Source organism: Scylla paramamosain, chromosome 24, assembly GCF_035594125.1.
Source record: "Scylla paramamosain isolate STU-SP2022 chromosome 24, ASM3559412v1, whole genome shotgun sequence".
Taxonomy (NCBI): Eukaryota; Metazoa; Arthropoda; class Malacostraca; order Decapoda; family Portunidae; genus Scylla; species Scylla paramamosain.
In genome coordinates, this window is record NC_087174.1 from 6055804 (window position 1) to 6065000 (window position 9197).

The window sequence follows — 9197 nt, forward strand, 5'->3', positions numbered from 1 at the left end:
GCCCCGCCCTAGACCATCCCGCCCACACCTCTACCTACATGTCTCGCTGCAAGTCAAGAGAGTTATAAAGTGGAAATTCAATTTCCATAAGCAAATATAAACAAGCGCAAGAAAAAGAAAAAAGCAATAATCACGATACGATATATGTACGCAAGTGATTATTTGTTAATACAATTACTAGAAAAACGCAGAACATCATTCTTTTTACTTAATAACCACAGGCAGCGCCATCTAATTTGCAAGGACTTAATTTTATGCAATGAAAATAACGAAAAATGAATTATGAATCTTTTTTCTCCAAAACACTCATGGTAGCCGTGTGACTTTTTCCTCCTCTTTCCAGACTGCTGCTAACTGCTCCCCCGGGGCGCGTGTCTGCTGCAGGCGAGGAATGAGGTGTGTCTGAGTGCAGGGCGAAGTGAAGGTAAAGGGAAGATGAAGCGACGTGACTGAGAAGTGGAATAACATTCAAGAAGTCATACTGGAATATTGGGCGATTCGATTGATGATTACGCAAACAGACATATATGAATGTGTGTGTGTGTGTGTGTGTGTGTGTGTGTGTGTGTGTGTGTGTTTCTGCTCACACAAAATATCCTCCACAACATTTCTATACAAAACTCATTTTAAACACATCACAGACGCATTTGTCACACTGAATATTACAATGGTCATACCAAACCACCCATCTACTTACTTCCAGCCCTGCACACACACACACACACACACACACACACACACACACACACACACACACACAGTCCTGTCACAAACTCACAACACCATTACTAAGATTACTTCGTCAGTGCCTCCACAGTATTCCATCACTCACACCCCGACACTACCAGAGCCTTATTGCCTTCCTGCCTCCCTTATCCCCTCCCTCCCTCCTCTTTCTTACCTTCCTTTCATCCCTTCCCTGCCACCACATTTGATCACAGCTTGTAATGGAGGGCAAGACGAAAACCTCTGAGAAACATGCTGAATGCCGTGCCCTTTGTCATTCTTTTCTGAGGGTGGCAGTGCTGGTCAGAATGGAGGAGGTGCAAGGGAGTGGGGTTCGGTTCTCTCCCCTCTCCCTGCCCACATACCCGTGATTAATGGTCAGCACCGCCGCCACAGTAGGCTAAGAGGCCTTGCTAAGTTGGGGAGGATTCGCTAGCAGGGTCACGAGATGGACCTGGCGGCAGGAAAGGAAAAGGTTCACCTGGGCCGGCAGCGTGCCTCATGGTGGGGGCGGTGGTGATAGCGGCGCACCAGGCAGCCTTCCACCACGCTCCTTCCGATAAATTTTCCGCGCCAGGACCCACCCTCCCTGCATCCCGCTGAGCGTTTAATGGTTATACTCCCGTGTTGGAACGATGCTGCTCAATATTGCTGTCAACTTGCAAAGAAAAATCTATTGTTCCCGTGCCGGGAATCGAACCCGGGCCTCCTGGGTGAAAGCCAGGTATCCTAGCCACTAGACCACACGGGACGGTACGAAGTATCAACTAAAACAAAAATAAAACCTTTAGTAAATTCAGTTTTCGCAATTCCCATGGTTGTATATATGACATGTAAAAAAAAAAAAGCTTTCAATTAATTGAATCACGGCTCAGGAGGGAGCAGCTCGTGTGCCGCCAGCTGGGCGCCGCGCGGTGCTCCTCATGATGCTGCGGTCAAAGCACTATGTTCACATCTTGTAACTTTTGAGAGACGCCCGGGAAGGTTCGAGTGACGCGGATCAGCGACTCTCGTCCTCCTTAACTTTATCTCACTAACATGACTCGCTGCCCTCCATCCCACCTCCCGCCCTTTCCTCCCTCCCTCCCTCAGACACGCAGCTGTTCCTCCAGTCCGCCGAGAAGAAGAGGTCGAGGAATAAATCTGGTGCTCCTGCAGGTATTGATCTGGTGGCTCAGCGGATCTCTCCTCCTCACCTCAGCACAGTTTTGCGGCCCCTGTGCCCTCCACCCTCACCTCCACCCTGACCCCCATCACTGCCCTGTACCCTCACCAGCCATCCATCCTTTACCCCAAATTCTTCATTCCTACCCCCTGATCCTCCACCCTTTACCTCCTCCCAGCCCACCATCCCCACCACTGCCACCAGATGCAATGCTCCGCCCCCTCCTTCACCCCCTAGACAAAAACCCCACACCTTAAATCTACTTCAACACGCCCCGTTTTTAGCCGCATCCCGCCACAAATTGCCGGACAGCGCAAAACCCATTCCTTCCCGCAGCCCGCCACCACACGGTCAGCCTCACTCGGGCAGCAAGACCTTTATAACTAAATTGCACGTTTTCTTAGAGGGGGAGAGGCGGGGAGTACGGTTCTCTACGCACTCTTAGCGACGTCCTGAACTGAGAGTTTAAATAATAACCACTGTGACACTCGACTAAGAGATTAATGTCTGTATTTTTAAGCTCTGTTCTCTCATCAGGAGCATTTTCACAGGACACAGAGATGCTTAATCAGATTCTTAAAGGAGTTTTCTATTGATGATGTAGAATACTTGTTAAATGACATTAGAATCATGGAATCATCCTTAAAAAAACACATATAACTTTCCCTACAGCCAGTTCAACAGACACAGGACGGTAGAATGTTTAGAAATAAGGTCAAACTGCTTTCTCCTGCCTCGCTAGTCTTCTTCGTGACCTCCACGACACTCCTTCCCACAGCATCGCCTCAAAGATTATACAGTTCAACGTTATCATTTCCTTGCGCTGGGTTTTGCTTTCCCATTTCATTTGCTTCTCGTTTCTGCAACATTTTCTCCTCGAGGTCATATTATTTTGGCCACATCTTCCTCTGTTATCATTGACAGGGGAAGGGGAGGGAAGGAGGGCAGGGGAACGGTCTGCTTCTCGCCTCTCCTGCCGGTAACTCGATGAAACTTCTTAATGACATCCAAACCCCCGGCAGTGTTTTTCCTCCCACATATTCTTTCTTCCCTCAACTTCTCAACTCTCCTCCCGTGCCTTCCGCCAAGAGAAAGAAAGATTACACACACCCAGGAGAGAGAGAGAGAGAGAGAGAGAGAGAGAGAGAGAGAGAGAGAGAGAGAGAGAGAGAGAGAGAGAGAGAGAGAGAGAGAGAGAGAAATAAAAAAAATAAAAAAAAGAGATAGAGAAACAAAGACAGATAGCTATAGACATAAACAAAAAAAAACACCAAGTGAAAGAGAGAGAGAGAGAGAGAGAGAGAGAGAGAGAGAGAGAGAGAGAGAGAGAGAGAGAGAGAGAGAGAGAGAGACTTTAATCTTTCTTTATCTCTTTATCATCATCTTCAAACCCTCAACGACAGGGACGTTGCTTCCTCTCCATTCAGTGACCACCCAGCATCATCTCTCCGTTTTCTTTCACCACATACAAAAAAAGAAAAAACTCAAACGACGGAACATCCTTCTTCGCCGTATCGCTCACAATCAGCTCTCCACAAAGGCCACATCAGACCCTCTCCTCCTCCTCCTCCTCCTCCTCCTCCTCCTCCTCCTCCTCCTCCTCCTCCTCCTCCTCCTCTCTCGTCCTCTCTCGTCCTCCTCTCGGCTATCGTCCAAAACCATCTTCGTCGCTTCATCAACTTGCTGAGGCTGCTCCTCGCGAGGTATTATAGAGAAAGGAGATATATATTTTCTTATGGACAGTTATTGTGTTTTAAGATTACACGCCCTCTGTGAAAGGGAAGAGGTACTGATGCGGTGAGTGTGAAGTGTGGTGGAATCAGCGTGTGATGACTGGGAGGCGGCGTTTTTTGTATAGTGAATGTTTGTCGTGTCTAATAGAGTGGGAGTGTGTACGTGTTGATGTGGTGAGTGTGGTCGTGATGTATTGTGTGGTGGAGGTATTTTTCTGTATGGTGGGTGATGTCATAGTTTATAAAGTGGGGCATGTGAGGAGTAATACACATGACGGTACAAACTTGCACAGCCGACACATGACACGAAAAACACGAAGAAAGAGGAACTATCCAAATGTGTGGTAAGGTAAATACGGGTTGTAGAAAAAAAGCGTAGAAAAAGGGAGGTGTTTGATGGTGAAAAACATGTGTGGTGGGAGGGCACGTAATAGGGGAAGGTGTGTGGTGAGCTCAGGTGCGGTGTGTGTGGTAAAAAACAGGTGTGTGGCGCGTGGCGAGGCAGGTGTAACGAGGCCAGTCGGCGCCGTTTTGCACTGACTGAAAAACTGCCATGAATTCCCTTAATTTAAGAGATTTTTATTGCATAAGCGCAAATTGCAGGAGAGAGAGAGAGAGAGAGAGAGAGAGAGAGAGAGAGAGAGAGAGAGAGAGAGAGAGAGAGAGAGAGAGAGAGTTACAGGCAGGCTCACTCCTCAGGCTCTCCGTCACGCAGCTGGCCGCCCCTCGTGGAAACTCCAAGCAGTCTGCCATCATGTCCTCCTTCTCACAGAAAATGCACCCTAGGAAGAGCAGCATCAGGATACAAAGAGGAGCGTCGCGTATCAAGTGCCTCAACCCCTCCACTGTTATAGTCGCCTTTTGTTAGCCTTCAGAGCGCTAATAAAAGAGGTTTACATGGACGTACAGACATAAGGAGTTCAGGTTTTTCTTAGTTTGTTTAAGAGATTAAAGTACAAAAATATGTCTAAAAGTTATAGATGATTATGGGGAAAATAGAATAGCAATGAAAAGGTTACAGGCGTTAATCTGAAAATTGTATGGAAGTGAAAAGTTAAAAACACACCTACAATATTTCATACAAAAATGTTTAATACTAATCGAGTGGGACTCTTTTATGCTATAGGATTTGATTTTAAAGAATTACCTATACTAAGATTTTAAAAAAGAAGGCTTTGTGTTTGCAAATAAACAGGTTAAAACGCTTTCAAAGGGAGGTTTCAAGACACCTTCCGTAATTTTGGATGTTCTTATTGATAATTCTGTTTTAGGATTGCCATCTTCAGTGGACCACCTCTTTTTTCTGTCTTTTTGTTGCCCTTGGCCAGATATTCTCTCACATTTTGCTGTTTTTATTTAAATGTGGATGTGGCTGCTATGAGATACTTATTTCATTTTCAACATTTTCTCTTACCGTTAAGTTTCATGTTTTTATCGCTGACGGTGTTGGACAGTTCATACATTTAGACTTAACTGGCATCTGTAACACTGTCATTGAGCTCTCACGCTGTACGTTTTCTATCATCCCAACATTTTCGCCAGCCTGTCATAGCCAACTCTCATAACATTTTATAAAACGTAGATGTATTTTTTTTTTTCCTTCAGATTCAAGTTTATTTTAGTTATTTTTGCCGCTGCTTCAGGCCAGCGACCCCTCGTCTAAATATAGCGAGTAGTTTCGAAATAGTATGCGAAGCGAGATCGTGTCGTGCTGCAATGAGGAAAAGGCAAAGAAAAAAAGTATGGAGGAAAAAAAAAAACATTTGCACGAGTGAGCCGCAAATCGTTCGGGGCAGAATTTTAAGCTAGACAAATTGCAGCTTAGATTTATATACATTTTTCCTCACGGTTTGTGTTACATTTGCTTGTCCACTATGACTTTTTTTTTTCCACTTTTATTTATCTCTCTCTCTCTCTCTCTCTCTCTCTCTCTCTCTCTCTCTCTCTCTCTCTCTCTCTCTCTCTCTCTCTCTCTCTCTCTCTGTCTCAAACTTTTTCCCAAACGCCACCTTCTCTTTTTTTTTTTTTTTTTCTCTCTCTCTAATATCAAGTTATATTTTTTGCGGACCACTTTGATCACTCATCCCAGCCCTAAGCCTCGCCACCACCACCCAGGGACTTCTCACCCTGATTAACGAGAGAATCAGTGTACTTTACTAGGACTTAGTGACAAAGAGAATTAATGACAGCCGCTTAAAAACTGTACCATATTTCTGTGTGTCGAGTTGAAAAGCAAAATAAAGTTACAAGACACGAAAAAGAGTAAAGAACAAAACTAAAGAAATTAAAATAAAAAAAATAGCTACTGAAGTCTATCAAGTCATTATTGTGTGTAGCTTTATTTTATTCTATTCTGATGTTAAAGTAATACGGGAAGCGAGTACGGGGAAGGATTAATCAGCTGAGACTATCGCGAAATGAAATAAAAGTGGGGAGAAAAACTATTTGTTATCTCCATTTCAACTCTGAGAAAATTAGCAGTTATTCGGGCGAAGTTTGCAGCGGGGGAGGTTATCTTGTGAGTGACTGTCCGTGTCTTCCGTTTTCTTTTTCATTATATGTAGATTTACTTTAGGGATTACTTTATATTTTATATTATTCTTATTTTAAATTACTTGTATACCTGATTTTTATTATTATTATTATTATTATTATTATTATTATTATTATTATTATTATTATTATTATTATTACCATCATAAATATCATAGTGTGTATGTGTGTTTAATAGTATGTTATTGTAGTCGTTACACACACACACACACACACACACACACACACACACACACACACACACACACACACTCGATTGATTAAAGCACTTTGCGTTTTGATAAATATGAACGAAGCAGTTTACGTACGGAATAAAAAAATAAAAAAAAAGGAAAAAAGAAAAATGTGATCTATATGTAAATGTCTGTACCTCTTTTCCGTGTACAAAATTTTATCCATCAATATCTAAATGACGAACAAAGATACCGGCGGATTTCCTCCCTTCCTCCCTGCCCTTTTTTCAATACTTCTCCCCTATCTATCTCTCTCCCTCCATATATCTCCTGCCTCCCTACCTTCCCTTCCTCCACCATTTCCCTAATCCTCCCTTCTACGCCTTCTCCCTTTGTACACCGCTCCCTCCTTCCTAAGCTTACGCACCCCTCTCCTTCTTTTCCCTCCCGCACCGCTGCCTCACTCCCCTACCACTCCTGTAGCGCACCAGCCGAGTCGTATCTATATTGAAACGACTTTAGACTATTACCGACCCTGCCATTCGGTTTCGGAAACGCGAGAAAGTCGATTATCCGGACCAAATGACATCAGATAGTTCGGCACTGTGTTGATAAAGTTGAAATTCACCTCCCCATAAGTTCAGCCGTGGCTAGTCTTCCCCTGACACGCATCCCGGTGAGCTGAACTGCCCCGCGTGTTATTAATTTCAATTGCGTCGTTCTCATTATTCTCATTACACTGGCAGTAATTTATATAATCATGGCGATCCTTTTCCAGCTGCAATGTGGTGTAAAATTTTGATCATCAACGCCATAAGGACGGGAAATTGATACGGCGCGTGTATGATACTGATGCAAATAAAAACAGGATAAATAGAGAGAGAAAGAGTGGGGGGAAAACAGAATTTCATATCGCTTTTCACCATATAAATGTATACGAGTGTTTGATGCTTGCTTCACCACACTCATCACCACCATAGCACCACACTGTCAGGGTTCACCACACCACCACGCCCACACAACGCAACTATATAATGATTGGTGAAAAAAAGAGAGATTCCATATCGCTTTTCATCATTTAAATGCACACGTGTTTTTTAATGGTTGCGTCACCACACTCCACATCACGGCAACACGAGACTGCGAGACAACAGATCCGCCACACCACTGCAACTAAAGCATTATCAACACACCACCACCACCACAACAACACGACATCACAGCTCCACCACACCACACAACACAGCTCCACCAGACACCACCAAAAATATACCACATACCCATCCCACTACATATCACGGCGATACTACAAATTAAACCAACACTGCATCACCACACCATTACAACTATACCACAGCAAGACTCCACACCAACACCACATAACAATAAGATCACAACACCACCACCACCTTTAAAACTACACCACATTCTTACACCACCACACATCATCACCGTGACACTACTCATCACCGCACTAACAACTCATCACCACACCACCGGATAACATAAGAACACATAACACTCCCCTACTTCTTTCACCACAAAATCTGAAACCGACTCGTATTTCGTGGAAGCAGAGCGAAGCGGAGAAAAGAGTCAGGTGGAGGCGAAGAGAAACTCAATTACAAGGATTTTCAAATAGCTTCCAGTAAATAGCCAGCCGGAATACCTGTTTGCTTCGCTCTGTGCACACCTGGTCAGGTAAAAATGCACGTGGATCACCTTGGATAATCGACAATTCAGCTGGCGGTTTACCAATATTTTATTCAATGATTTATCGACGCATTAAATTGTGTGGGGGTTTCCAATAAATGATAATCCAGCAGCAGCACCACGTTCACCGCCCACATAACAACAACAATGACAACAACAGCAACAACAATAACAACCGCGGCCATAACCTCCATTACCGTGTCTGTCGCTGTGTTCATCTCTCTCTCGCAGTCACAACATTTATTTATCTATCGCACGGTCACAATTCTCTCTCTCTCTCTCTCTCTCTCTCTCTCTCTCTCTCTCTCTCTCTCTCTCTCTCTCTCTCTCTCTCTCTCTCCGCATCCAGCACTCCTCTCTCTCAGATTTTAAGAGCAAAGGTTCAATATCCCAAGTTTTCATAGTATTTTCTTGTATTTTTATCCTTCAGTTTCCCGCTTTTCTCATCTACATATGGTATATATTTTTCTCATTATTCACGAGTCTCGAATGTTTATTTTCCTCTATGAAATATGGGAAAACTATAACAGGCAGTTATGGACACATTTTTAATTGTGTGTGTGTGTGTGTGTGTGTGTGTGTGTGTGTGTGTGTGTGTGTGTGTGTGTGTGTGTGTGTGTGTGTGTGTGTGTGTGTTTTTAGATTATCTTGTGTACAAACGGGGGCGAGCCTGTGCCGTGAAGTGTAAAGTAAATCTAAAGTTGTTTTAGGATATAAAAATTTTGCATTTGTGCATATCTATCTTTATGAGTGTGTGCCTGTGTGTGTGTGTGTGTGTGTGTGTGTGTGTGTGTGTGTGTGTGTGTGTGTGTGCAGGCGTGCGTGAAAACATTCCGTGCGTGGGACCCCTTGCGTGCGTGCGTGCGTGAGAGCCAGTTGTATGTATGGTACGCGGAGTAATAAAAAGCACCAGAAGTACGGATATGAAGGCACGGCGGGGCGACACGCGGAGTCACCTGGCGTGTTGGTGAGCACGTAGCGACCTGCGATGCAAATAACTTTAATGGAAATGACTATGATGAAGGAACAGGGTACACTCGTAGAGGCACTCGGGTGATTAGAGAGGGGACTCAGACACGCCACCTCCTGAAGGGACCCCAAGACCACAACGACCGCCACGCCTCATTACCACGT

General features: G+C 44.3%; 1 long non-coding RNA gene and 1 other non-coding gene across 2 annotated transcripts in view; both read right to left on the minus strand.

Annotated features, from left to right (window-relative positions):
* Window positions 1-9197, minus strand: part of LOC135112637 (uncharacterized) — a 203509-nt gene that overhangs the window by 64875 nt on the left and 129437 nt on the right. The gene's annotated exons all lie outside the window — the stretch shown is intronic.
* Trnae-uuc (transfer RNA glutamic acid (anticodon UUC)) lies at window positions 1406-1477 on the minus strand. Its single transcript has one exon. It is a non-coding gene; the product is annotated as a tRNA-Glu (tRNA).